A 24,090-nucleotide genomic window follows, 5' to 3' on the forward strand; every position below is an offset into this window, starting at 1 on the left:
TTGCACCACAATGCAGTGCTGAAAGAGGAGGAATCTACATAAAAACGCCTTCCTGGCAACGCCCAAATGCCCTGCTGCCATGCAGATAAACACTGGCAGCGGCAGCAAGTGCATGCCCACAGCCACCCCTTGTTCCTTCACACCTTGTATCAGCTGTAATCCAGTCCAGTCCAGTGCTGCCTGCTGAGCAGCACTGACCAACACTGCCTGGGCCCAGGCTTTTATCTCTGAGGCCCCATTATGATGTCAGAAAGCTGGCTCTGGAATCCTGAGGGCTCCACTATGACACGTGCAAAGTTCCGTCTGAACTTTATATAAGACGGTGAGGCTCAGTCAGTCACTCAGTGTTGCCTGAGAGGGCAACACTGCAACAGCCGGCCGCCAGGCTGTCTTTTTTTTGCACAGCTAGTTGCCTCCAGGAGGCCACAAGAGGGAGACAAGGGACTGCAAAATGGAAAATAGGCATCCACCAACTTTACAGACAACTTCTCCTTGCTCCTACAACCTCCATCCTTGCACAGTTTGTTATTCTTCTAGGTAACATAGTAACAAATCCAAATTGCTGCTCTCTTTGTAGGCAAGCAAGGCTTTGTTGCAACTGCAATTCTTACTTCTTCTTGAAATGTAGGGACGACAGTACATTCCATCACATCCATCTAGTGTACACAGGTAGGTCCATTGTGGCGGGCAGGCGAGCGGGCGGGCTGCTTTATTGGCTGTTTGCTGTTCCCCTACTCCACTCCACTATTTGACTGTTGTGCTGCATCAATCAATCAATCAATCAATCAATCAATCAATCAATCAATCAATCAATCAATCAATCAGTGGCTGGCTCAGGTGCAGCTCTTTAACTTACCTAAAAGGGAGGGCGGAGAGGAGACAAGGAAGGTGAATGAGGTGTTCCAATGTGAAATGCCGGAAACACAGAAACACAGACGACACACAACAAGAGGTGGCAATCTATTCATTAATTGCATTTAATCAATGAGCTCATTATCACTCATGCATTGTCCAACAGGTGTTGAAATAATGGGATTAAAAGGGGAGATCCCTTCAGAAAGACAGAAACAATAGCAAAGACAAAAAACACTTTTGGAATCTGCTTTTAGTCAACACATAAGGAAAGGGTGCACCGGTCCTGGAAATACTGCAATACCAGGTCAATGCGTGGAGTGGACAGAGCAAGCTCTATTTCCATCTCCCTGTTCTAAAAATCCATTTAATATATGGTCCCCAGATAGGGGACGTATCAGATATTAAACTGATAAGAACAGATACTACACTTGATCTTAGCCAAAAGGCCGAGAAGCGATAACCCGAACGGGCCGCGCGTTGCCCGAGCCTGCCCGATACTGCTGTTCAGCCCTTGCAGCGATTCAGCCTACTTCTAGGCAATTCCATGGGGCCCTGCAGGCTCACACACTCACAGCTACACGGGAGGTGAATAAAGGCCGGAGAGGAAGCCAGACAGGATTTGCTTCTTTTGCTTGCACCACAATGCAGTGCTGAAAGAGGAGGAATCTACATAAAAACGCCTTCCTGGCAACGCCCAAATGCCCTGCTGCCATGCAGATAAACACTGGCAGCGGCAGCAAGTGCATGCCCACAGCCACCCCTTGTTCCTTCACACCTTGTATCAGCTGTAATCCAGTCCAGTCCAGTGCTGCCTGCTGAGCAGCACTGACCAACACTGCCTGGGCCCAGGCTTTTATCTCTGAGGCCCCATTATGATGTCAGAAAGCTGGCTCTGGAATCCTGAGGGCTCCACTATGACACGTGCAAAGTTCCGTCTGAACTTTATATAAGACGGTGAGGCTCAGTCAGTCACTCAGTGTTGCCTGAGAGGGCAACACTGCAACAGCCGGCCGCCAGGCTGTCTTTTTTTTGCACAGCTAGTTGCCTCCAGGAGGCCACAAGAGGGAGACAAGGGACTGCAAAATGGAAAATAGGCATCCACCAACTTTACAGACAACTTCTCCTTGCTCCTACAACCTCCATCCTTGCACAGTTTGTTATTCTTCTAGGTAACATAGTAACAAATCCAAATTGCTGCTCTCTTTGTAGGCAAGCAAGGCTTTGTTGCAACTGCAATTCTTACTTCTTCTTGAAATGTAGGGACGACAGTACATTCCATCACATCCATCTAGTGTACACAGGTAGGTCCATTGTGGCGGGCAGGCGAGCGGGCGGGCTGCTTTATTGGCTGTTTGCTGTTCCCCTACTCCACTCCACTATTTGACTGTTGTGCTGCATCAATCAATCAATCAATCAATCAATCAATCAATCAATCAATCAATCAATCAATCAATCAATCAGTGGCTGGCTCAGGTGCAGCTCTTTAACTTACCTAAAAGGGAGGGCGGAGAGAAGACAAGGAAGGTGAATGAGGTGTTCCAATGTGAAATGCCGGAAACACAGAAACACAGACGACACACAACAAGAGGTGGCAATCTATTCATTAATTGCATTTAATCAATGAGCTCATTATCACTCATGCATTGTCCAACAGGTGTTGAAATAATGGGATTAAAAGGGGAGATCCCTTCAGAAAGACAGAAACAATAGCAAAGACAAAAAACACTTTTGGAATCTGCTTTTAGTCAACACATAAGGAAAGGGTGCACCGGTCCTGGAAATACTGCAATACCAGGTCAATGCGTGGAGTGGACAGAGCAAGCTCTATTTCCATCTCCCTGTTCTAAAAATCCATTTAATATATGGTCCCCAGATAGGGGACGTATCAGATATTAAACTGATAAGAACAGATACTACACTTGATCTTAGCCAAAAGGCCGAGAAGCGATAACCCGAACGGGCCGCGCGTTGCCCGAGCCTGCCCGATACTGCTGTTCAGCCCTTGCAGCGATTCAGCCTACTTCTAGGCAATTCCATGGGGCCCTGCAGGCTCACACACTCACAGCTACACGGGAGGTGAATAAAGGCCGGAGAGGAAGCCAGACAGGATTTGCTTCTTTTGCTTGCACCACAATGCAGTGCTGAAAGAGGAGGAATCTACATAAAAACGCCTTCCTGGCAACGCCCAAATGCCCTGCTGCCATGCAGATAAACACTGGCAGCGGCAGCAAGTGCATGCCCACAGCCACCCCTTGTTCCTTCACACCTTGTATCAGCTGTAATCCAGTCCAGTCCAGTGCTGCCTGCTGAGCAGCACTGACCAACACTGCCTGGGCCCAGGCTTTTATCTCTGAGGCCCCATTATGATGTCAGAAAGCTGGCTCTGGAATCCTGAGGGCTCCACTATGACACGTGCAAAGTTCCGTCTGAACTTTATATAAGACGGTGAGGCTCAGTCAGTCACTCAGTGTTGCCTGAGAGGGCAACACTGCAACAGCCGGCCGCCAGGCTGTCTTTTTTTTGCACAGCTAGTTGCCTCCAGGAGGCCACAAGAGGGAGACAAGGGACTGCAAAATGGAAAATAGGCATCCACCAACTTTACAGACAACTTCTCCTTGCTCCTACAACCTCCATCCTTGCACAGTTTGTTATTCTTCTAGGTAACATAGTAACAAATCCAAATTGCTGCTCTCTTTTTAGGCAAGCAAGGCTTTGTTGCAACTGCAATTCTTACTTCTTCTTGAAATGTAGGGACGACAGTACATTCCATCACATCCATCTAGTGTACACAGGTAGGTCCATTGTGGCGGGCAGGCGAGCGGGCGGGCTGCTTTATTGGCTGTTTGCTGTTCCCCTACTCCACTCCACTATTTGACTGTTGTGCTGCATCAATCAATCAATCAATCAATCAATCAATCAATCAATCAATCAATCAATCAATCAGTGGCTGGCTCAGGTGCAGCTCTTTAACTTACCTAAAAGGGAGGGCGGAGAGAAGACAAGGAAGGTGAATGAGGTGTTCCAATGTGAAATGCCGGAAACACAGAAACACAGACGACACACAACAAGAGGTGGCAATCTATTCATTAATTGCATTTAATCAATGAGCTCATTATCACTCATGCATTGTCCAACAGGTGTTGAAATAATGGGATTAAAAGGGGAGATCCCTTCAGAAAGACAGAAACAATAGCAAAGACAAAAAACACTTTTGGAATCTGCTTTTAGTCAACACATAAGGAAAGGGTGCACCGGTCCTGGAAATACTGCAATACCAGGTCAATGCGTGGAGTGGACAGAGCAAGCTCTATTTCCATCTCCCTGTTCTAAAAATCCATTTAATATATGGTCCCCAGATAGGGGACGTATCAGATATTAAACTGATAAGAACAGATACTACACTTGATCTTAGCCAAAAGGCCGAGAAGCGATAACCCGAACGGGCCGCGCGTTGCCCGAGCCTGCCCGATACTGCTGTTCAGCCCTTGCAGCGATTCAGCCTACTTCTAGGCAATTCCATGGGGCCCTGCAGGCTCACACACTCACAGCTACACGGGAGGTGAATAAAGGCCGGAGAGGAAGCCAGACAGGATTTGCTTCTTTTGCTTGCACCACAATGCAGTGCTGAAAGAGGAGGAATCTACATAAAAACGCCTTCCTGGCAACGCCCAAATGCCCTGCTGCCATGCAGATAAACACTGGCAGCGGCAGCAAGTGCATGCCCACAGCCACCCCTTGTTCCTTCACACCTTGTATCAGCTGTAATCCAGTCCAGTCCAGTGCTGCCTGCTGAGCAGCACTGACCAACACTGCCTGGGCCCAGGCTTTTATCTCTGAGGCCCCATTATGATGTCAGAAAGCTGGCTCTGGAATCCTGAGGGCTCCACTATGACACGTGCAAAGTTCCGTCTGAACTTTATATAAGACGGTGAGGCTCAGTCAGTCACTCAGTGTTGCCTGAGAGGGCAACACTGCAACAGCCGGCCGCCAGGCTGTCTTTTTTTTGCACAGCTAGTTGCCTCCAGGAGGCCACAAGAGGGAGACAAGGGACTGCAAAATGGAAAATAGGCATCCACCAACTTTACAGACAACTTCTCCTTGCTCCTACAACCTCCATCCTTGCACAGTTTGTTATTCTTCTAGGTAACATAGTAACAAATCCAAATTGCTGCTCTCTTTGTAGGCAAGCAAGGCTTTGTTGCAACTGCAATTCTTACTTCTTCTTGAAATGTAGGGACGACAGTACATTCCATCACATCCATCTAGTGTACACAGGTAGGTCCATTGTGGCGGGCAGGCGAGCGGGCGGGCTGCTTTATTGGCTGTTTGCTGTTCCCCTACTCCACTCCACTATTTGACTGTTGTGCTGCATCAATCAATCAATCAATCAATCAATCAATCAATCAATCAATCAATCAATCAATCAATCAGTGGCTGGCTCAGGTGCAGCTCTTTAACTTACCTAAAAGGGAGGGCGGAGAGAAGACAAGGAAGGTGAATGAGGTGTTCCAATGTGAAATGCCGGAAACACAGAAACACAGACGACACACAACAAGAGGTGGCAATCTATTCATTAATTGCATTTAATCAATGAGCTCATTATCACTCATGCATTGTCCAACAGGTGTTGAAATAATGGGATTAAAAGGGGAGATCCCTTCAGAAAGACAGAAACAATAGCAAAGACAAAAAACACTTTTGGAATCTGCTTTTAGTCAACACATAAGGAAAGGGTGCACCGGTCCTGGAAATACTGCAATACCAGGTCAATGCGTGGAGTGGACAGAGCAAGCTCTATTTCCATCTCCCTGTTCTAAAAATCCATTTAATATATGGTCCCCAGATAGGGGACGTATCAGATATTAAACTGATAAGAACAGATACTACACTTGATCTTAGCCAAAAGGCCGAGAAGCGATAACCCGAACGGGCCGCGCGTTGCCCGAGCCTGCCCGATACTGCTGTTCAGCCCTTGCAGCGATTCAGCCTACTTCTAGGCAATTCCATGGGGCCCTGCAGGCTCACACACTCACAGCTACACGGGAGGTGAATAAAGGCCGGAGAGGAAGCCAGACAGGATTTGCTTCTTTTGCTTGCACCACAATGCAGTGCTGAAAGAGGAGGAATCTACATAAAAACGCCTTCCTGGCAACGCCCAAATGCCCTGCTGCCATGCAGATAAACACTGGCAGCGGCAGCAAGTGCATGCCCACAGCCACCCCTTGTTCCTTCACACCTTGTATCAGCTGTAATCCAGTCCAGTCCAGTGCTGCCTGCTGAGCAGCACTGACCAACACTGCCTGGGCCCAGGCTTTTATCTCTGAGGCCCCATTATGATGTCAGAAAGCTGGCTCTGGAATCCTGAGGGCTCCACTATGACACGTGCAAAGTTCCGTCTGAACTTTATATAAGACGGTGAGGCTCAGTCAGTCACTCAGTGTTGCCTGAGAGGGCAACACTGCAACAGCCGGCCGCCAGGCTGTCTTTTTTTTGCACAGCTAGTTGCCTCCAGGAGGCCACAAGAGGGAGACAAGGGACTGCAAAATGGAAAATAGGCATCCACCAACTTTACAGACAACTTCTCCTTGCTCCTACAACCTCCATCCTTGCACAGTTTGTTATTCTTCTAGGTAACATAGTAACAAATCCAAATTGCTGCTCTCTTTTTAGGCAAGCAAGGCTTTGTTGCAACTGCAATTCTTACTTCTTCTTGAAATGTAGGGACGACAGTACATTCCATCACATCCATCTAGTGTACACAGGTAGGTCCATTGTGGCGGGCAGGCGAGCGGGCGGGCTGCTTTATTGGCTGTTTGCTGTTCCCCTACTCCACTCCACTATTTGACTGTTGTGCTGCATCAATCAATCAATCAATCAATCAATCAATCAATCAATCAATCAATCAATCAATCAGTGGCTGGCTCAGGTGCAGCTCTTTAACTTACCTAAAAGGGAGGGCGGAGAGAAGACAAGGAAGGTGAATGAGGTGTTCCAATGTGAAATGCCGGAAACACAGAAACACAGACGACACACAACAAGAGGTGGCAATCTATTCATTAATTGCATTTAATCAATGAGCTCATTATCACTCATGCATTGTCCAACAGGTGTTGAAATAATGGGATTAAAAGGGGAGATCCCTTCAGAAAGACAGAAACAATAGCAAAGACAAAAAACACTTTTGGAATCTGCTTTTAGTCAACACATAAGGAAAGGGTGCACCGGTCCTGGAAATACTGCAATACCAGGTCAATGCGTGGAGTGGACAGAGCAAGCTCTATTTCCATCTCCCTGTTCTAAAAATCCATTTAATATATGGTCCCCAGATAGGGGACGTATCAGATATTAAACTGATAAGAACAGATACTACACTTGATCTTAGCCAAAAGGCCGAGAAGCGATAACCCGAACGGGCCGCGCGTTGCCCGAGCCTGCCCGATACTGCTGTTCAGCCCTTGCAGCGATTCAGCCTACTTCTAGGCAATTCCATGGGGCCCTGCAGGCTCACACACTCACAGCTACACGGGAGGTGAATAAAGGCCGGAGAGGAAGCCAGACAGGATTTGCTTCTTTTGCTTGCACCACAATGCAGTGCTGAAAGAGGAGGAATCTACATAAAAACGCCTTCCTGGCAACGCCCAAATGCCCTGCTGCCATGCAGATAAACACTGGCAGCGGCAGCAAGTGCATGCCCACAGCCACCCCTTGTTCCTTCACACCTTGTATCAGCTGTAATCCAGTCCAGTCCAGTGCTGCCTGCTGAGCAGCACTGACCAACACTGCCTGGGCCCAGGCTTTTATCTCTGAGGCCCCATTATGATGTCAGAAAGCTGGCTCTGGAATCCTGAGGGCTCCACTATGACACGTGCAAAGTTCCGTCTGAACTTTATATAAGACGGTGAGGCTCAGTCAGTCACTCAGTGTTGCCTGAGAGGGCAACACTGCAACAGCCGGCCGCCAGGCTGTCTTTTTTTTTGCACAGCTAGTTGCCTCCAGGAGGCCACAAGAGGGAGACAAGGGACTGCAAAATGGAAAATAGGCATCCACCAACTTTACAGACAACTTCTCCTTGCTCCTACAACCTCCATCCTTGCACAGTTTGTTATTCTTCTAGGTAACATAGTAACAAATCCAAATTGCTGCTCTCTTTGTAGGCAAGCAAGGCTTTGTTGCAACTGCAATTCTTACTTCTTCTTGAAATGTAGGGACGACAGTACATTCCATCACATCCATCTAGTGTACACAGGTAGGTCCATTGTGGCGGGCAGGCGAGCGGGCGGGCTGCTTTATTGGCTGTTTGCTGTTCCCCTACTCCACTCCACTATTTGACTGTTGTGCTGCATCAATCAATCAATCAATCAATCAATCAATCAATCAATCAATCAATCAATCAATCAATCAGTGGCTGGCTCAGGTGCAGCTCTTTAACTTACCTAAAAGGGAGGGCGGAGAGAAGACAAGGAAGGTGAATGAGGTGTTCCAATGTGAAATGCCGGAAACACAGAAACACAGACGACACACAACAAGAGGTGGCAATCTATTCATTAATTGCATTTAATCAATGAGCTCATTATCACTCATGCATTGTCCAACAGGTGTTGAAATAATGGGATTAAAAGGGGAGATCCCTTCAGAAAGACAGAAACAATAGCAAAGACAAAAAACACTTTTGGAATCTGCTTTTAGTCAACACATAAGGAAAGGGTGCACCGGTCCTGGAAATACTGCAATACCAGGTCAATGCGTGGAGTGGACAGAGCAAGCTCTATTTCCATCTCCCTGTTCTAAAAATCCATTTAATATATGGTCCCCAGATAGGGGACGTATCAGATATTAAACTGATAAGAACAGATACTACACTTGATCTTAGCCAAAAGGCCGAGAAGCGATAACCCGAACGGGCCGCGCGTTGCCCGAGCCTGCCCGATACTGCTGTTCAGCCCTTGCAGCGATTCAGCCTACTTCTAGGCAATTCCATGGGGCCCTGCAGGCTCACACACTCACAGCTACACGGGAGGTGAATAAAGGCCGGAGAGGAAGCCAGACAGGATTTGCTTCTTTTGCTTGCACCACAATGCAGTGCTGAAAGAGGAGGAATCTACATAAAAACGCCTTCCTGGCAACGCCCAAATGCCCTGCTGCCATGCAGATAAACACTGGCAGCGGCAGCAAGTGCATGCCCACAGCCACCCCTTGTTCCTTCACACCTTGTATCAGCTGTAATCCAGTCCAGTCCAGTGCTGCCTGCTGAGCAGCACTGACCAACACTGCCTGGGCCCAGGCTTTTATCTCTGAGGCCCCATTATGATGTCAGAAAGCTGGCTCTGGAATCCTGAGGGCTCCACTATGACACGTGCAAAGTTCCGTCTGAACTTTATATAAGACGGTGAGGCTCAGTCAGTCACTCAGTGTTGCCTGAGAGGGCAACACTGCAACAGCCGGCCGCCAGGCTGTCTTTTTTTTGCACAGCTAGTTGCCTCCAGGAGGCCACAAGAGGGAGACAAGGGACTGCAAAATGGAAAATAGGCATCCACCAACTTTACAGACAACTTCTCCTTGCTCCTACAACCTCCATCCTTGCACAGTTTGTTATTCTTCTAGGTAACATAGTAACAAATCCAAATTGCTGCTCTCTTTGTAGGCAAGCAAGGCTTTGTTGCAACTGCAATTCTTACTTCTTCTTGAAATGTAGGGACGACAGTACATTCCATCACATCCATCTAGTGTACACAGGTAGGTCCATTGTGGCGGGCAGGCGAGCGGGCGGGCTGCTTTATTGGCTGTTTGCTGTTCCCCTACTCCACTCCACTATTTGACTGTTGTGCTGCATCAATCAATCAATCAATCAATCAATCAATCAATCAATCAATCAATCAATCAATCAATCAATCAATCAGTGGCTGGCTCAGGTGCAGCTCTTTAACTTACCTAAAAGGGAGGGCGGAGAGGAGACAAGGAAGGTGAATGAGGTGTTCCAATGTGAAATGCCGGAAACACAGAAACACAGACGACACACAACAAGAGGTGGCAATCTATTCATTAATTGCATTTAATCAATGAGCTCATTATCACTCATGCATTGTCCAACAGGTGTTGAAATAATGGGATTAAAAGGGGAGATCCCTTCAGAAAGACAGAAACAATAGCAAAGACAAAAAACACTTTTGGAATCTGCTTTTAGTCAACACATAAGGAAAGGGTGCACCGGTCCTGGAAATACTGCAATACCAGGTCAATGCGTGGAGTGGACAGAGCAAGCTCTATTTCCATCTCCCTGTTCTAAAAATCCATTTAATATATGGTCCCCAGATAGGGGACGTATCAGATATTAAACTGATAAGAACAGATACTACACTTGATCTTAGCCAAAAGGCCGAGAAGCGATAACCCGAACGGGCCGCGCGTTGCCCGAGCCTGCCCGATACTGCTGTTCAGCCCTTGCAGCGATTCAGCCTACTTCTAGGCAATTCCATGGGGCCCTGCAGGCTCACACACTCACAGCTACACGGGAGGTGAATAAAGGCCGGAGAGGAAGCCAGACAGGATTTGCTTCTTTTGCTTGCACCACAATGCAGTGCTGAAAGAGGAGGAATCTACATAAAAACGCCTTCCTGGCAACGCCCAAATGCCCTGCTGCCATGCAGATAAACACTGGCAGCGGCAGCAAGTGCATGCCCACAGCCACCCCTTGTTCCTTCACACCTTGTATCAGCTGTAATCCAGTCCAGTCCAGTGCTGCCTGCTGAGCAGCACTGACCAACACTGCCTGGGCCCAGGCTTTTATCTCTGAGGCCCCATTATGATGTCAGAAAGCTGGCTCTGGAATCCTGAGGGCTCCACTATGACACGTGCAAAGTTCCGTCTGAACTTTATATAAGACGGTGAGGCTCAGTCAGTCACTCAGTGTTGCCTGAGAGGGCAACACTGCAACAGCCGGCCGCCAGGCTGTCTTTTTTTTGCACAGCTAGTTGCCTCCAGGAGGCCACAAGAGGGAGACAAGGGACTGCAAAATGGAAAATAGGCATCCACCAACTTTACAGACAACTTCTCCTTGCTCCTACAACCTCCATCCTTGCACAGTTTGTTATTCTTCTAGGTAACATAGTAACAAATCCAAATTGCTGCTCTCTTTGTAGGCAAGCAAGGCTTTGTTGCAACTGCAATTCTTACTTCTTCTTGAAATGTAGGGACGACAGTACATTCCATCACATCCATCTAGTGTACACAGGTAGGTCCATTGTGGCGGGCAGGCGAGCGGGCGGGCTGCTTTATTGGCTGTTTGCTGTTCCCCTACTCCACTCCACTATTTGACTGTTGTGCTGCAATCAATCAATCAATCAATCAATCAATCAATCAATCAATCAATCAGTGGCTGGCTCAGGTGCAGCTCTTTAACTTACCTAAAAGGGAGGGCGGAGAGAAGACAAGGAAGGTGAATGAGGTGTTCCAATGTGAAATGCCGGAAACACAGAAACACAGACGACACACAACAAGAGGTGGCAATCTATTCATTAATTGCATTTAATCAATGAGCTCATTATCACTCATGCATTGTCCAACAGGTGTTGAAATAATGGGATTAAAAGGGGAGATCCCTTCAGAAAGACAGAAACAATAGCAAAGACAAAAAACACTTTTGGAATCTGCTTTTAGTCAACACATAAGGAAAGGGTGCACCGGTCCTGGAAATACTGCAATACCAGGTCAATGCGTGGAGTGGACAGAGCAAGCTCTATTTCCATCTCCCTGTTCTAAAAATCCATTTAATATATGGTCCCCAGATAGGGGACGTATCAGATATTAAACTGATAAGAACAGATACTACACTTGATCTTAGCCAAAAGGCCGAGAAGCGATAACCCGAACGGGCCGCGCGTTGCCCGAGCCTGCCCGATACTGCTGTTCAGCCCTTGCAGCGATTCAGCCTACTTCTAGGCAATTCCATGGGGCCCTGCAGGCTCACACACTCACAGCTACACGGGAGGTGAATAAAGGCCGGAGAGGAAGCCAGACAGGATTTGCTTCTTTTGCTTGCACCACAATGCAGTGCTGAAAGAGGAGGAATCTACATAAAAACGCCTTCCTGGCAACGCCCAAATGCCCTGCTGCCATGCAGATAAACACTGGCAGCGGCAGCAAGTGCATGCCCACAGCCACCCCTTGTTCCTTCACACCTTGTATCAGCTGTAATCCAGTCCAGTCCAGTGCTGCCTGCTGAGCAGCACTGACCAACACTGCCTGGGCCCAGGCTTTTATCTCTGAGGCCCCATTATGATGTCAGAAAGCTGGCTCTGGAATCCTGAGGGCTCCACTATGACACGTGCAAAGTTCTGTCTGAACTTTATATAAGACGGTGAGGCTCAGTCAGTCACTCAGTGTTGCCTGAGAGGGCAACACTGCAACAGCCGGCCGCCAGGCTGTCTTTTTTTTGCACAGCTAGTTGCCTCCAGGAGGCCACAAGAGGGAGACAAGGGACTGCAAAATGGAAAATAGGCATCCACCAACTTTACAGACAACTTCTCCTTGCTCCTACAACCTCCATCCTTGCACAGTTTGTTATTCTTCTAGGTAACATAGTAACAAATCCAAATTGCTGCTCTCTTTGTAGGCAAGCAAGGCTTTGTTGCAACTGCAATTCTTACTTCTTCTTGAAATGTAGGGACGACAGTACATTCCATCACATCCATCTAGTGTACACAGGTAGGTCCATTGTGGCGGGCAGGCGAGCGGGCGGGCTGCTTTATTGGCTGTTTGCTGTTCCCCTACTCCACTCCACTATTTGACTGTTGTGCTGCATCAATCAATCAATCAATCAATCAATCAATCAATCAATCAATCAATCAATCAATCAGTGGCTGGCTCAGGTGCAGCTCTTTAACTTACCTAAAAGGGAGGGCGGAGAGAAGACAAGGAAGGTGAATGAGGTGTTCCAATGTGAAATGCCGGAAACACAGAAACACAGACGACACACAACAAGAGGTGGCAATCTATTCATTAATTGCATTTAATCAATGAGCTCATTATCACTCATGCATTGTCCAACAGGTGTTGAAATAATGGGATTAAAAGGGGAGATCCCTTCAGAAAGACAGAAACAATAGCAAAGACAAAAAACACTTTTGGAATCTGCTTTTAGTCAACACATAAGGAAAGGGTGCACCGGTCCTGGAAATACTGCAATACCAGGTCAATGCGTGGAGTGGACAGAGCAAGCTCTATTTCCATCTCCCTGTTCTAAAAATCCATTTAATATATGGTCCCCAGATAGGGGACGTATCAGATATTAAACTGATAAGAACAGATACTACACTTGATCTTAGCCAAAAGGCCGAGAAGCGATAACCCGAACGGGCCGCGCGTTGCCCGAGCCTGCCCGATACTGCTGTTCAGCCCTTGCAGCGATTCAGCCTACTTCTAGGCAATTCCATGGGGCCCTGCAGGCTCACACACTCACAGCTACACGGGAGGTGAATAAAGGCCGGAGAGGAAGCCAGACAGGATTTGCTTCTTTTGCTTGCACCACAATGCAGTGCTGAAAGAGGAGGAATCTACATAAAAACGCCTTCCTGGCAACGCCCAAATGCCCTGCTGCCATGCAGATAAACACTGGCAGCGGCAGCAAGTGCATGCCCACAGCCACCCCTTGTTCCTTCACACCTTGTATCAGCTGTAATCCAGTCCAGTCCAGTGCTGCCTGCTGAGCAGCACTGACCAACACTGCCTGGGCCCAGGCTTTTATCTCTGAGGCCCCATTATGATGTCAGAAAGCTGGCTCTGGAATCCTGAGGGCTCCACTATGACACGTGCAAAGTTCCGTCTGAACTTTATATAAGACGGTGAGGCTCAGTCAGTCACTCAGTGTTGCCTGAGAGGGCAACACTGCAACAGCCGGCCGCCAGGCTGTCTTTTTTTTGCACAGCTAGTTGCCTCCAGGAGGCCACAAGAGGGAGACAAGGGACTGCAAAATGGAAAATAGGCATCCACCAACTTTACAGACAACTTCTCCTTGCTCCTACAACCTCCATCCTTGCACAGTTTGTTATTCTTCTAGGTAACATAGTAACAAATCCAAATTGCTGCTCTCTTTGTAGGCAAGCAAGGCTTTGTTGCAACTGCAATTCTTACTTCTTCTTGAAATGTAGGGACGACAGTACATTCCATCACATCCATCTAGTGTACACAGGTAGGTCCATTGTGGCGGGCAGGCGAGCGGGCGGGCTGCTTTATTGGCTGTTTGCTGTTCCCCTACTCCACTCCACTATTTGACTGTTGTGCTGCATCAATCAATCAATCAATCAATCAATCAATCAATCAATCAATCAATCAGTGGCTGGCTCAGGTGCAGCTCTTTAACTTACCTAAAAGGGAGGGCGGAGAGAAGACAAGGAAGGTGAATGAGGTGTTCCAATGTGAAATGCCGGAAACACAGAAACACAGACGACACACAACAAGAGGTGGCAATCTATTCATTAATTGCATTTAATCAATGAGCTCATTATCACTCATGCATTGTCCAACAGGTGTTGAAATAATGGGATTAAAAGGGGAGATCCCTTCAGAAAGACAGAAACAATAGCAAAGACAAAAAACACTTTTGGAATCTGCTTTTAGTCAACACATAAGGAAAGGGTGCACCGGTCCTGGAAATACTGCAATACCAGGTCAATGCGTGGAGTGGACAGAGCAAGCTCTATTTCCATCTCCCTGTTCTAAAAATCCATTTAATATATGGTCCCCAGATAGGGGACGTATCAGATATTAAACTGATAAGAACAGATACTACACTTGATCTTAGCCAAAAGGCCGAGAAGCGATAACCCGAACGGGCCGCGCGTTGCCCGAGCCTGCCCGATACTGCTGTTCAGCCCTTGCAGCGATTCAGCCTACTTCTAGGCAATTCCATGGGGCCCTGCAGGCTCACACACTCACAGCTACACGGGAGGTGAATAAAGGCCGGAGAGGAAGCCAGACAGGATTTGCTTCTTTTGCTTGCACCACAATGCAGTGCTGAAAGAGGAGGAATCTACATAAAAACGCCTTCCTGGCAACGCCCAAATGCCCTGCTGCCATGCAGATAAACACTGGCAGCGGCAGCAAGTGCATGCCCACAGCCACCCCTTGTTCCTTCACACCTTGTATCAGCTGTAATCCAGTCCAGTCCAGTGCTGCCTGCTGAGCAGCACTGACCAACACTGCCTGGGCCCAGGCTTTTATCTCTGAAGCCCCATTATGATGTCAGAAAGCTGGCTCTGGAATCCTGAGGGCTCCACTATGACACGTGCAAAGTTCCGTCTGAACTTTATATAAGACGGTGAGGCTCAGTCAGTCACTCAGTGTTGCCTGAGAGGGCAACACTGCAACAGCCGGCCGCCAGGCTGTCTTTTTTTTGCACAGCTAGTTGCCTCCAGGAGGCCACAAGAGGGAGACAAGGGACTGCAAAATGGAAAATAGGCATCCACCAACTTTACAGACAACTTCTCCTTGCTCCTACAACCTCCATCCTTGCACAGTTTGTTATTCTTCTAGGTAACATAGTAACAAATCCAAATTGCTGCTCTCTTTGTAGGCAAGCAAGGCTTTGTTGCAACTGCAATTCTTACTTCTTCTTGAAATGTAGGGACGACAGTACATTCCATCACATCCATCTAGTGTACACAGGTAGGTCCATTGTGGCGGGCAGGCGAGCGGGCGGGCTGCTTTATTGGCTGTTTGCTGTTCCCCTACTCCACTCCACTATTTGACTGTTGTGCTGCATCAATCAATCAATCAATCAATCAATCAATCAATCAATCAATCAGTGGCTGGCTCAGGTGCAGCTCTTTAACTTACCTAAAAGGGAGGGCGGAGAGAAGACAAGGAAGGTGAATGAGGTGTTCCAATGTGAAATGCCGGAAACACAGAAACACAGACGACACACAACAAGAGGTGGCAATCTATTCATTAATTGCATTTAATCAATGAGCTCATTATCACTCATGCATTGTCCAACAGGTGTTGAAATAATGGGATTAAAAGGGGAGATCCCTTCAGAAAGACAGAAACAATAGCAAAGACAAAAAACACTTTTGGAATCTGCTTTTAGTCAACACATAAGGAAAGGGTGCACCGGTCCTGGAAATACTGCAATACCAGGTCAATGCGTGGAGTGGACAGAGCAAGCTCTATTTCCATCTCCCTGTTCTAAAAATCCATTTAATATATGGTCCCCAGATAGGGGACGTATCAGATATTAAACTGATAAGAACAGATACTACACTTGATCTTAGCCAAAAGGCCGAGAAGCGATAACCCGAACGGGCCGCGCGTTGCCCGAGCCTGCCCGATACTGCTGTTCAGCCCTTGCAGCGATTCAGCCTACTTCTAGGCAATTCCATGGGGCCCTGCAGGCTCACACACTCACAGCTACACGGGAGGTGAATAAAGGCCGGAGAGGAAGCCAGACAGGATTTGCTTCTTTTGCTTGCACCACAATGCAGTGCTGAAAGAGGAGGAATCTACATAAAAACGCCTTCCTGGCAACGCCCAAATGCCCTGCTGCCATGCAGATAAACACTGGCAGCGGCAGCAAGTGCATGCCCACAGCCACCCCTTGTTCCTTCACACCTTGTATCAGCTGTAATCCAGTCCAGTCCAGTGCTGCCTGCTGAGCAGCACTGACCAACACTGCCTGGGCCCAGGCTTTTATCTCTGAGGCCCCATTATGATGTCAGAAAGCTGGCTCCACTATGACACGTGCAAAGTTCCGTCTGAACTTTATATAAGACGGTGAGGCTCAGTCAGTCACTCAGTGTTGCCTGAGAGGGCAACACTGCAACAGCCGGCCGCCAGGCTGTCTTTTTTTTGCACAGCTAGTTGCCTCCAGGAGGCCACAAGAGGGAGACAAGGGACTGCAAAATGGAAAATAGGCATCCACCAACTTTACAGACAACTTCTCCTTGCTCCTACAACCTCCATCCTTGCACAGTTTGTTATTCTTCTAGGTAACATAGTAACAAATCCAAATTGCTGCTCTCTTTGTAGGCAAGCAAGGCTTTGTTGCAACTGCAATTCTTACTTCTTCTTGAAATGTAGGGACGACAGTACATTCCATCACATCCATCTAGTGTACACAGGTAGGTCCATTGTGGCGGGCAGGCGAGCGGGCGGGCTGCTTTATTGGCTGTTTGCTGTTCCCCTACTCCACTCCACTATTTGACTGTTGTGCTGCATCAATCAATCAATCAATCAATCAATCAATCAGTGGCTGGCTCAGGTGCAGCTCTTTAACTTACCTAAAAGGGAGGGCGGAGAGGAGACAAGGAAGGTGAATGAGGTGTTCCAATGTGAAATGCCGGAAACACAGAAACACAGACGACACACAACAAGAGGTGGTAATCTATTCATTAATTGCATTTAATCAATGAGCTCATTATCACTCATGCATTGTCCAACAGGTGTTGAAATAATGGGATTAAAAGGGGAGATCCCTTCAGAAAGACAGAAACAATAGCAAAGACAAAAAACACTTTTGGAATCTGCTTTTAGTCAACACATAAGGAAAGGGTGCACCGGTCCTGGAAATACTGCAATACCAGGTCAATGCGTGGAGTGGACAGAGCAAGCTCTATTTCCATCTCCCTGTTCTAAAAATCCATTTAATATATGGTCCCCAGATAGGGGACGTATCAGATATTAAACTGATAAGAACAGATACTACACTTGATCTTAGCCAAAAGGCCGAGAAGCGATAACCCGAACGGGCCGCGCGTTGCCCGAGCCTGCCCGATACTGCTGTTCAGCCCTTGCAGCGATTCAGCCTACTTCTAGGCAATTCCATGGGGCCCTGCAGGCTCACACACTCACAGCTACACGGGAGGTGAATAAAGGCCGGAGAGGAAGCCAGACAGGATTTGCTTCTTTTGCTTGCACCACAATGCAGTGCTGAAAGAGGAGGAATCTACATAAAAACGCCTTCCTGGCAACGCCCAAATGCCCTGCTGCCATGCAGATAAACACTGGCAGCGGCAGCAAGTGCATGCCCACAGCCACCCCTTGTTCCTTCACACCTTGTATCAGCTGTAATCCAGTCCAGTCCAGTGCTGCCTGCTGAGCAGCACTGACCAACACTGCCTGGGCCCAGGCTTTTATCTCTGAGGCCCCATTATGATGTCAGAAAGCTGGCTCTGGAATCCTGAGGGCTCCACTATGACACGTGCAAAGTTCCGTCTGAACTTTATATAAGACGGTGAGGCTCAGTCAGTCACTCAGTGTTGCCTGAGAGGGCAACACTGCAACAGCCGGCCGCCAGGCTGTCTTTTTTTTGCACAGCTAGTTGCCTCCAGGAGGCCACAAGAGGGAGACAAGGGACTGCAAAATGGAAAATAGGCATCCACCAACTTTACAGACAACTTCTCCTTGCTCCTACAACCTCCATCCTTGCACAGTTTGTTATTCTTCTAGGTAACATAGTAACAAATCCAAATTGCTGCTCTCTTTGTAGGCAAGCAAGGCTTTGTTGCAACTGCAATTCTTACTTCTTCTTGAAATGTAGGGACGACAGTACATTCCATCACATCCATCTAGTGTACACAGGTAGGTCCATTGTGGCGGGCAGGCGAGCGGGCGGGCTGCTTTATTGGCTGTTTGCTGTTCCCCTACTCCACTCCACTATTTGACTGTTGTGCTGCATCAATCAATCAATCAATCAATCAATCAATCAATCAATCAGTGGCTGGCTCAGGTGCAGCTCTTTAACTTACCTAAAAGGGAGGGCGGAGAGAAGACAAGGAAGGTGAATGAGGTGTTCCAATGTGAAATGCCGGAAACACAGAAACACAGACGACACACAACAAGAGGTGGCAATCTATTCATTAATTGCATTTAATCAATGAGCTCATTATCACTCATGCATTGTCCAACAGGTGTTGAAATAATGGGATTAAAAGGGGAGATCCCTTCAGAAAGACAGAAACAATAGCAAAGACAAAAAACACTTTTGGAATCTGCTTTTAGTCAACACATAAGGAAAGGGTGCACCGGTCCTGGAAATACTGCAATACCAGGTCAATGCGTGGAGTGGACAGAGCAAGCTCTATTTCCATCTCCCTGTTCTAAAAATCCATTTAATATATGGTCCCCAGATAGGGGACGTATCAGATATTAAACTGATAAGAACAGATACTACACTTGATCTTAGCCAAAAGGCCGAGAAGCGATAACCCGAACGGGCCGCGCGTTGCCCGAGCCTGCCCGATACTGCTGTTCAGCCCTTGCAGCGATTCAGCCTACTTCTAGGCAATTCCATGGGGCCCTGCAGGCTCACACACTCACAGCTACACGGGAGGTGAATAAAGGCCGGAGAGGAAGCCAGACAGGATTTGCTTCTTTTGCTCCACCACAATGCAGTGCTGAAAGAGGAGGAATCTACATAAAAACGCCTTCCTGGCAACGCCCAAATGCCCTGCTGCCATGCAGATAAACACTGGCAGCGGCAGCAAGTGCATGCCCACAGCCACCCCTTGTTCCTTCACACCTTGTATCAGCTGTAATCCAGTCCAGTCCAGTGCTGCCTGCTGAGCAGCACTGACCAACACTGCCTGGGCCCAGGCTTTTATCTCTGAGGCCCCATTATGATGTCAGAAAGCTGGCTCTGGAATCCTGAGGGCTCCACTATGACACGTGCAAAGTTCTGTCTGAACTTTATATAAGACGGTGAGGCTCAGTCAGTCACTCAGTGTTGCCTGAGAGGGCAACACTGCAACAGCCGGCCGCCAGGCTGTCTTTTTTTTGCACAGCTAGTTGCCTCCAGGAGGCCACAAGAGGGAGACAAGGGACTGCAAAATGGAAAATAGGCATCCACCAACTTTACAGACAACTTCTCCTTGCTCCTACAACCTCCATCCTTGCACAGTTTGTTATTCTTCTAGGTAACATAGTAACAAATCCAAATTGCTGCTCTCTTTGTAGGCAAGCAAGGCTTTGTTGCAACTGCAATTCTTACTTCTTCTTGAAATGTAGGGACGACAGTACATTCCATCACATCCATCTAGTGTACACAGGTAGGTCCATTGTGGCGGGCAGGCGAGCGGGCGGGCTGCTTTATTGGCTGTTTGCTGTTCCCCTACTCCACTCCACTATTTGACTGTTGTGCTGCATCAATCAATCAATCAATCAATCAATCAATCAATCAATCAGTGGCTGGCTCAGGTGCAGCTCTTTAACTTACCTAAAAGGGAGGGCGGAGAGAAGACAAGGAAGGTGAATGAGGTGTTCCAATGTGAAATGCCGGAAACACAGAAACACAGACGACACACAACAAGAGGTGGCAATCTATTCATTAATTGCATTTAATCAATGAGCTCATTATCACTCATGCATTGTCCAACAGGTGTTGAAATAATGGGATTAAAAGGGGAGATCCCTTCAGAAAGACAGAAACAATAGCAAAGACAAAAAACACTTTTGGAATCTGCTTTTAGTCAACACATAAGGAAAGGGTGCACCGGTCCTGGAAATACTGCAATACCAGGTCAATGCGTGGAGTGGACAGAGCAAGCTCTATTTCCATCTCCCTGTTCTAAAAATCCATTTAATATATGGTCCCCAGATAGGGGACGTATCAGATATTAAACTGATAAGAACAGATACTACACTTGATCTTAGCCAAAAGGCCGAGAAGCGATAACCCGAACGGGCCGCGCGTTGCCCGAGCCTGCCCGATACTGCTGTTCAGCCCTTGCAGCGATTCAGCCTACTTCTAGGCAATTCCATGGGGCCCTGCAGGCTCACACACTCACAGCTACACGGGAGGTGAATAAAGGCCGGAGAGGAAGCCAGACAGGATTTGCTTCTTTTGCTTGCACCACAATGCAGTGCTGAAAGAGGAGGAATCTACATAAAAACGCCTTCCTGGCAACGCCCAAATGCCCTGCTGCCATGCAGATAAACACTGGCAGCGGCAGCAAGTGCATGCCCACAGCCACCCCTTGTTCCTTCACACCTTGTATCAGCTGTAATCCAGTCCAGTCCAGTGCTGCCTGCTGAGCAGCACTGACCAACACTGCCTGGGCCCAGGCTTTTATCTCTGAGGCCCCATTATGATGTCAGAAAGCTGGCTCTGGAATCCTGAGTGCTCCACTATGACACGTGCAAAGTTCCGTCTGAACTTTATATAAGACGGTGAGGCTCAGTCAGTCACTCAGTGTTGCCTGAGAGGGCAACACTGCAACAGCCGGCCGCCAGGCTGTCTTTTTTTTGCACAGCTAGTTGCCTCCAGGAGGCCACAAGAGGGAGACAAGGGACTGCAAAATGGAAAATAGGCATCCACCAACTTTACAGACAACTTCTCCTTGCTCCTACAACCTCCATCCTTGCACAGTTTGTTATTCTTCTAGGTAACATAGTAACAAATCCAAATTGCTGCTCTCTTTGTAGGCAAGCAAGGCTTTGTTGCAACTGCAATTCTTACTTCTTCTTGAAATGTAGGGACGACAGTACATTCCATCACATCCATCTAGTGTACACAGGTAGGTCCATTGTGGCGGGCAGGCGAGCGGGCGGGCTGCTTTATTGGCTGTTTGCTGTTCCCCTACTCCACTCCACTATTTGACTGTTGTGCTGCATCAATCAATCAATCAATCAATCAATCAATCAATCAATCAATCAATCAATCAATCAATCAGTGGCTGGCTCAGGTGCAGCTCTTTAACTTACCTAAAAGGGAGGGCGGAGAGAAGACAAGGAAGGTGAATGAGGTGTTCCAATGTGAAATGCCGGAAACACAGAAACACAGACGACACACAACAAGAGGTGGCAATCTATTCATTAATTGCATTTAATCAATGAGCTCATTATCACTCATGCATTGTCCAACAGGTGTTGAAATAATGGGATTAAAAGGGGAGATCCCTTCAGAAAGACAGAAACAATAGCAAAGACAAAAAACACTTTTGGAATCTGCTTTTAGTCAACACATAAGGAAAGGGTGCACCGGTCCTGGAAATACTGCAATACCAGGTCAATGCGTGGAGTGGACAGAGCAAGCTCTATTTCCATCTCCCTGTTCTAAAAATCCATTTAATATATGGTCCCCAGATAGGGGACGTATCAGATATTAAACTGATAAGAACAGATACTACACTTGATCTTAGCCAAAAGGCCGAGAAGCGATAACCCGAACGGGCCGCGCGTTGCCCGAGCCTGCCCGATACTGCTGTTCAGCCCTTGCAGCGATTCAGCCTACTTCTAGGCAATTCCATGGGGCCCTGCAGGCTCACACACTCACAGCTACACGGGAGGTGAATAAAGGCCGGAGAGGAAGCCAGACAGGATTTGCTTCTTTTGCTTGCACCACAATGCAGTGCTGAAAGAGGAGGAATCTACATAAAAACGCCTTCCTGGCAACGCCCAAATGCCCTGCTGCCATGCAGATAAACACTGGCAGCGGCAGCAAGTGCATGCCCACAGCCACCCCTTGTTCCTTCACACCTTGTATCAGCTGTAATCCAGTCCAGTCCAGTGCTGCCTGCTGAGCAGCACTGACCAACACTGCCTGGGCCCAGGCTTTTATCTCTGAAGCCCCATTATGATGTCAGAAAGCTGGCTCTGGAATCCTGAGGGCTCCACTATGACACGTGCAAAGTTCCGTCTGAACTTTATATAAGACGGTGAGGCTCAGTCAGTCACTCAGTGTTGCCTGAGAGGGCAACACTGCAACAGCCGGCCGCCAGGCTGTCTTTTTTTTGCACAGCTAGTTGCCTCCAGGAGGCCACAAGAGGGAGACAAGGGACTGCAAAATGGAAAATAGGCATCCACCAACTTTACAGACAACTTCTCCTTGCTCCTACAACCTCCATCCTTGCACAGTTTGTTATTCTTCTAGGTAACATAGTAACAAATCCAAATTGCTGCTCTCTTTGTAGGCAAGCAAGGCTTTGTTGCAACTGCAATTCTTACTTCTTCTTGAAATGTAGGGACGACAGTACATTCCATCACATCCATCTAGTGTACACAGGTAGGTCCATTGTGGCGGGCAGGCGAGCGGGCGGGCTGCTTTATTGGCTGTTTGCTGTTCCCCTACTCCACTCCACTATTTGACTGTTGTGCTGCATCAATCAATCAATCAATCAATCAATCAATCAATCAATCAATCAATCAATCAATCAGTGGCTGGCTCAGGTGCAGCTCTTTAACTTACCTAAAAGGGAGGGCGGAGAGAAGACAAGGAAGGTGAATGAGGTGTTCCAATGTGAAATGCCGGAAACACAGAAACACAGACGACACACAACAAGAGGTGGCAATCTATTCATTAATTGCATTTAATCAATGAGCTCATTATCACTCATGCATTGTCCAACAGGTGTTGAAATAATGGGATTAAAAGGGGAGATCCCTTCAGAAAGACAGAAACAATAGCAAAGACAAAAAACACTTTTGGAATCTGCTTTTAGTCAACACATAAGGAAAGGGTGCACCGGTCCTGGAAATACTGCAATACCAGGTCAATGCGTGGAGTGGACAGAGCAAGCTCTATTTCCATCTCCCTGTTCTAAAAATCCATTTAATATATGGTCCCCAGATAGGGGACGTATCAGATATTAAACTGATAAGAACAGATACTACACTTGATCTTAGCCAAAAGGCCGAGAAGCGATAACCCGAACGGGCCGCGCGTTGCCCGAGCCTGCCCGATACTGCTGTTCAGCCCTTGCAGCGATTCAGCCTACTTCTAGGCAATTCCATGGGGCCCTGCAGGCTCACACACTCACAGCTACACGGGAGGTGAATAAAGGCCGGAGAGGAAGCCAGACAGGATTTGCTTCTTTTGCTTGCACCACAATGCAGTGCTGAAAGAGGAGGAATCTACATAAAAACGCCTTCCTGGCAACGCCCAAATGCCCTGCTGCCATGCAGATAAACACTGGCAGCGGCAGCAAGTGCATGCCCACAGCCACCCCTTGTTCCTTCACACCTTGTATCAGCTGTAATCCAGTCCAGTCCAGTGCTGCCTGCTGAGCAGCACTGACCAACACTGCCTGGGCCCAGGCTTTTATCTCTGAGGCCCCATTATGATGTCAGAAAGCTGGCTCTGGAATCCTGAGGGCTCCACTATGACACGTGCAAAGTTCCGTCTGAACTTTATATAAGACGGTGAGGCTCAGTCAGTCACTCAGTGTTGCCTGAGAGGGCAACACTGCAACAGCCGGCCGCCAGGCTGTCTTTTTTTTGCACAGCTAGTTGCCTCCAGGAGGCCACAAG

The 24,090-nt window shown here is 47.9% G+C and overlaps 16 non-coding genes across 16 annotated transcripts; all 16 read right to left on the reverse strand.

Moving 5' to 3' along the window:
• Positions 1-1,122: 1,122 nt before the first annotated feature.
• On the reverse strand, positions 1,123-1,313 carry LOC142699349 (U2 spliceosomal RNA). Its single transcript, XR_012866211.1, has one exon. It is a non-coding gene; the product is annotated as a U2 spliceosomal RNA (small nuclear RNA).
• Positions 1,314-2,613: 1,300 nt separating this feature from the next.
• On the reverse strand, positions 2,614-2,804 carry LOC142699350 (U2 spliceosomal RNA). Its single transcript, XR_012866212.1, has one exon. It is a non-coding gene; the product is annotated as a U2 spliceosomal RNA (small nuclear RNA).
• Positions 2,805-4,096: 1,292 nt separating this feature from the next.
• Positions 4,097-4,287, reverse strand: LOC142699351 (U2 spliceosomal RNA). Its single transcript, XR_012866213.1, has one exon. It is a non-coding gene; the product is annotated as a U2 spliceosomal RNA (small nuclear RNA).
• A 1,296-nt stretch (positions 4,288-5,583) lies between these two features.
• Positions 5,584-5,774, reverse strand: LOC142699353 (U2 spliceosomal RNA). Its single transcript, XR_012866215.1, has one exon. It is a non-coding gene; the product is annotated as a U2 spliceosomal RNA (small nuclear RNA).
• A 1,292-nt stretch (positions 5,775-7,066) lies between these two features.
• Positions 7,067-7,257, reverse strand: LOC142699355 (U2 spliceosomal RNA). Its single transcript, XR_012866216.1, has one exon. It is a non-coding gene; the product is annotated as a U2 spliceosomal RNA (small nuclear RNA).
• A 1,297-nt stretch (positions 7,258-8,554) lies between these two features.
• On the reverse strand, positions 8,555-8,745 carry LOC142699356 (U2 spliceosomal RNA). The gene has a single exon (XR_012866217.1). It is a non-coding gene; the product is annotated as a U2 spliceosomal RNA (small nuclear RNA).
• A 1,304-nt stretch (positions 8,746-10,049) lies between these two features.
• Positions 10,050-10,240, reverse strand: LOC142699357 (U2 spliceosomal RNA). The gene has a single exon (XR_012866218.1). It is a non-coding gene; the product is annotated as a U2 spliceosomal RNA (small nuclear RNA).
• Positions 10,241-11,521: 1,281 nt separating this feature from the next.
• On the reverse strand, positions 11,522-11,712 carry LOC142699358 (U2 spliceosomal RNA). The gene has a single exon (XR_012866219.1). It is a non-coding gene; the product is annotated as a U2 spliceosomal RNA (small nuclear RNA).
• Positions 11,713-13,004: 1,292 nt separating this feature from the next.
• Positions 13,005-13,195, reverse strand: LOC142699359 (U2 spliceosomal RNA). Its single transcript, XR_012866220.1, has one exon. It is a non-coding gene; the product is annotated as a U2 spliceosomal RNA (small nuclear RNA).
• A 1,284-nt stretch (positions 13,196-14,479) lies between these two features.
• LOC142699360 (U2 spliceosomal RNA) lies at positions 14,480-14,670 on the reverse strand. The gene has a single exon (XR_012866221.1). It is a non-coding gene; the product is annotated as a U2 spliceosomal RNA (small nuclear RNA).
• Positions 14,671-15,950: 1,280 nt separating this feature from the next.
• LOC142699361 (U2 spliceosomal RNA) lies at positions 15,951-16,141 on the reverse strand. The gene has a single exon (XR_012866222.1). It is a non-coding gene; the product is annotated as a U2 spliceosomal RNA (small nuclear RNA).
• A 1,251-nt stretch (positions 16,142-17,392) lies between these two features.
• LOC142699362 (U2 spliceosomal RNA) lies at positions 17,393-17,583 on the reverse strand. The gene has a single exon (XR_012866223.1). It is a non-coding gene; the product is annotated as a U2 spliceosomal RNA (small nuclear RNA).
• A 1,276-nt stretch (positions 17,584-18,859) lies between these two features.
• On the reverse strand, positions 18,860-19,050 carry LOC142699363 (U2 spliceosomal RNA). The gene has a single exon (XR_012866224.1). It is a non-coding gene; the product is annotated as a U2 spliceosomal RNA (small nuclear RNA).
• A 1,275-nt stretch (positions 19,051-20,325) lies between these two features.
• On the reverse strand, positions 20,326-20,516 carry LOC142699366 (U2 spliceosomal RNA). The gene has a single exon (XR_012866226.1). It is a non-coding gene; the product is annotated as a U2 spliceosomal RNA (small nuclear RNA).
• A 1,296-nt stretch (positions 20,517-21,812) lies between these two features.
• LOC142699367 (U2 spliceosomal RNA) lies at positions 21,813-22,003 on the reverse strand. Its single transcript, XR_012866227.1, has one exon. It is a non-coding gene; the product is annotated as a U2 spliceosomal RNA (small nuclear RNA).
• Positions 22,004-23,295: 1,292 nt separating this feature from the next.
• Positions 23,296-23,486, reverse strand: LOC142699368 (U2 spliceosomal RNA). The gene has a single exon (XR_012866228.1). It is a non-coding gene; the product is annotated as a U2 spliceosomal RNA (small nuclear RNA).
• Positions 23,487-24,090: the final 604 nt, after the last annotated feature.

This window comes from Rhinoderma darwinii, unplaced genomic scaffold (assembly GCF_050947455.1).
Source record: "Rhinoderma darwinii isolate aRhiDar2 unplaced genomic scaffold, aRhiDar2.hap1 Scaffold_1522, whole genome shotgun sequence".
Classification (NCBI taxonomy): Eukaryota; Metazoa; Chordata; class Amphibia; order Anura; family Rhinodermatidae; genus Rhinoderma; species Rhinoderma darwinii.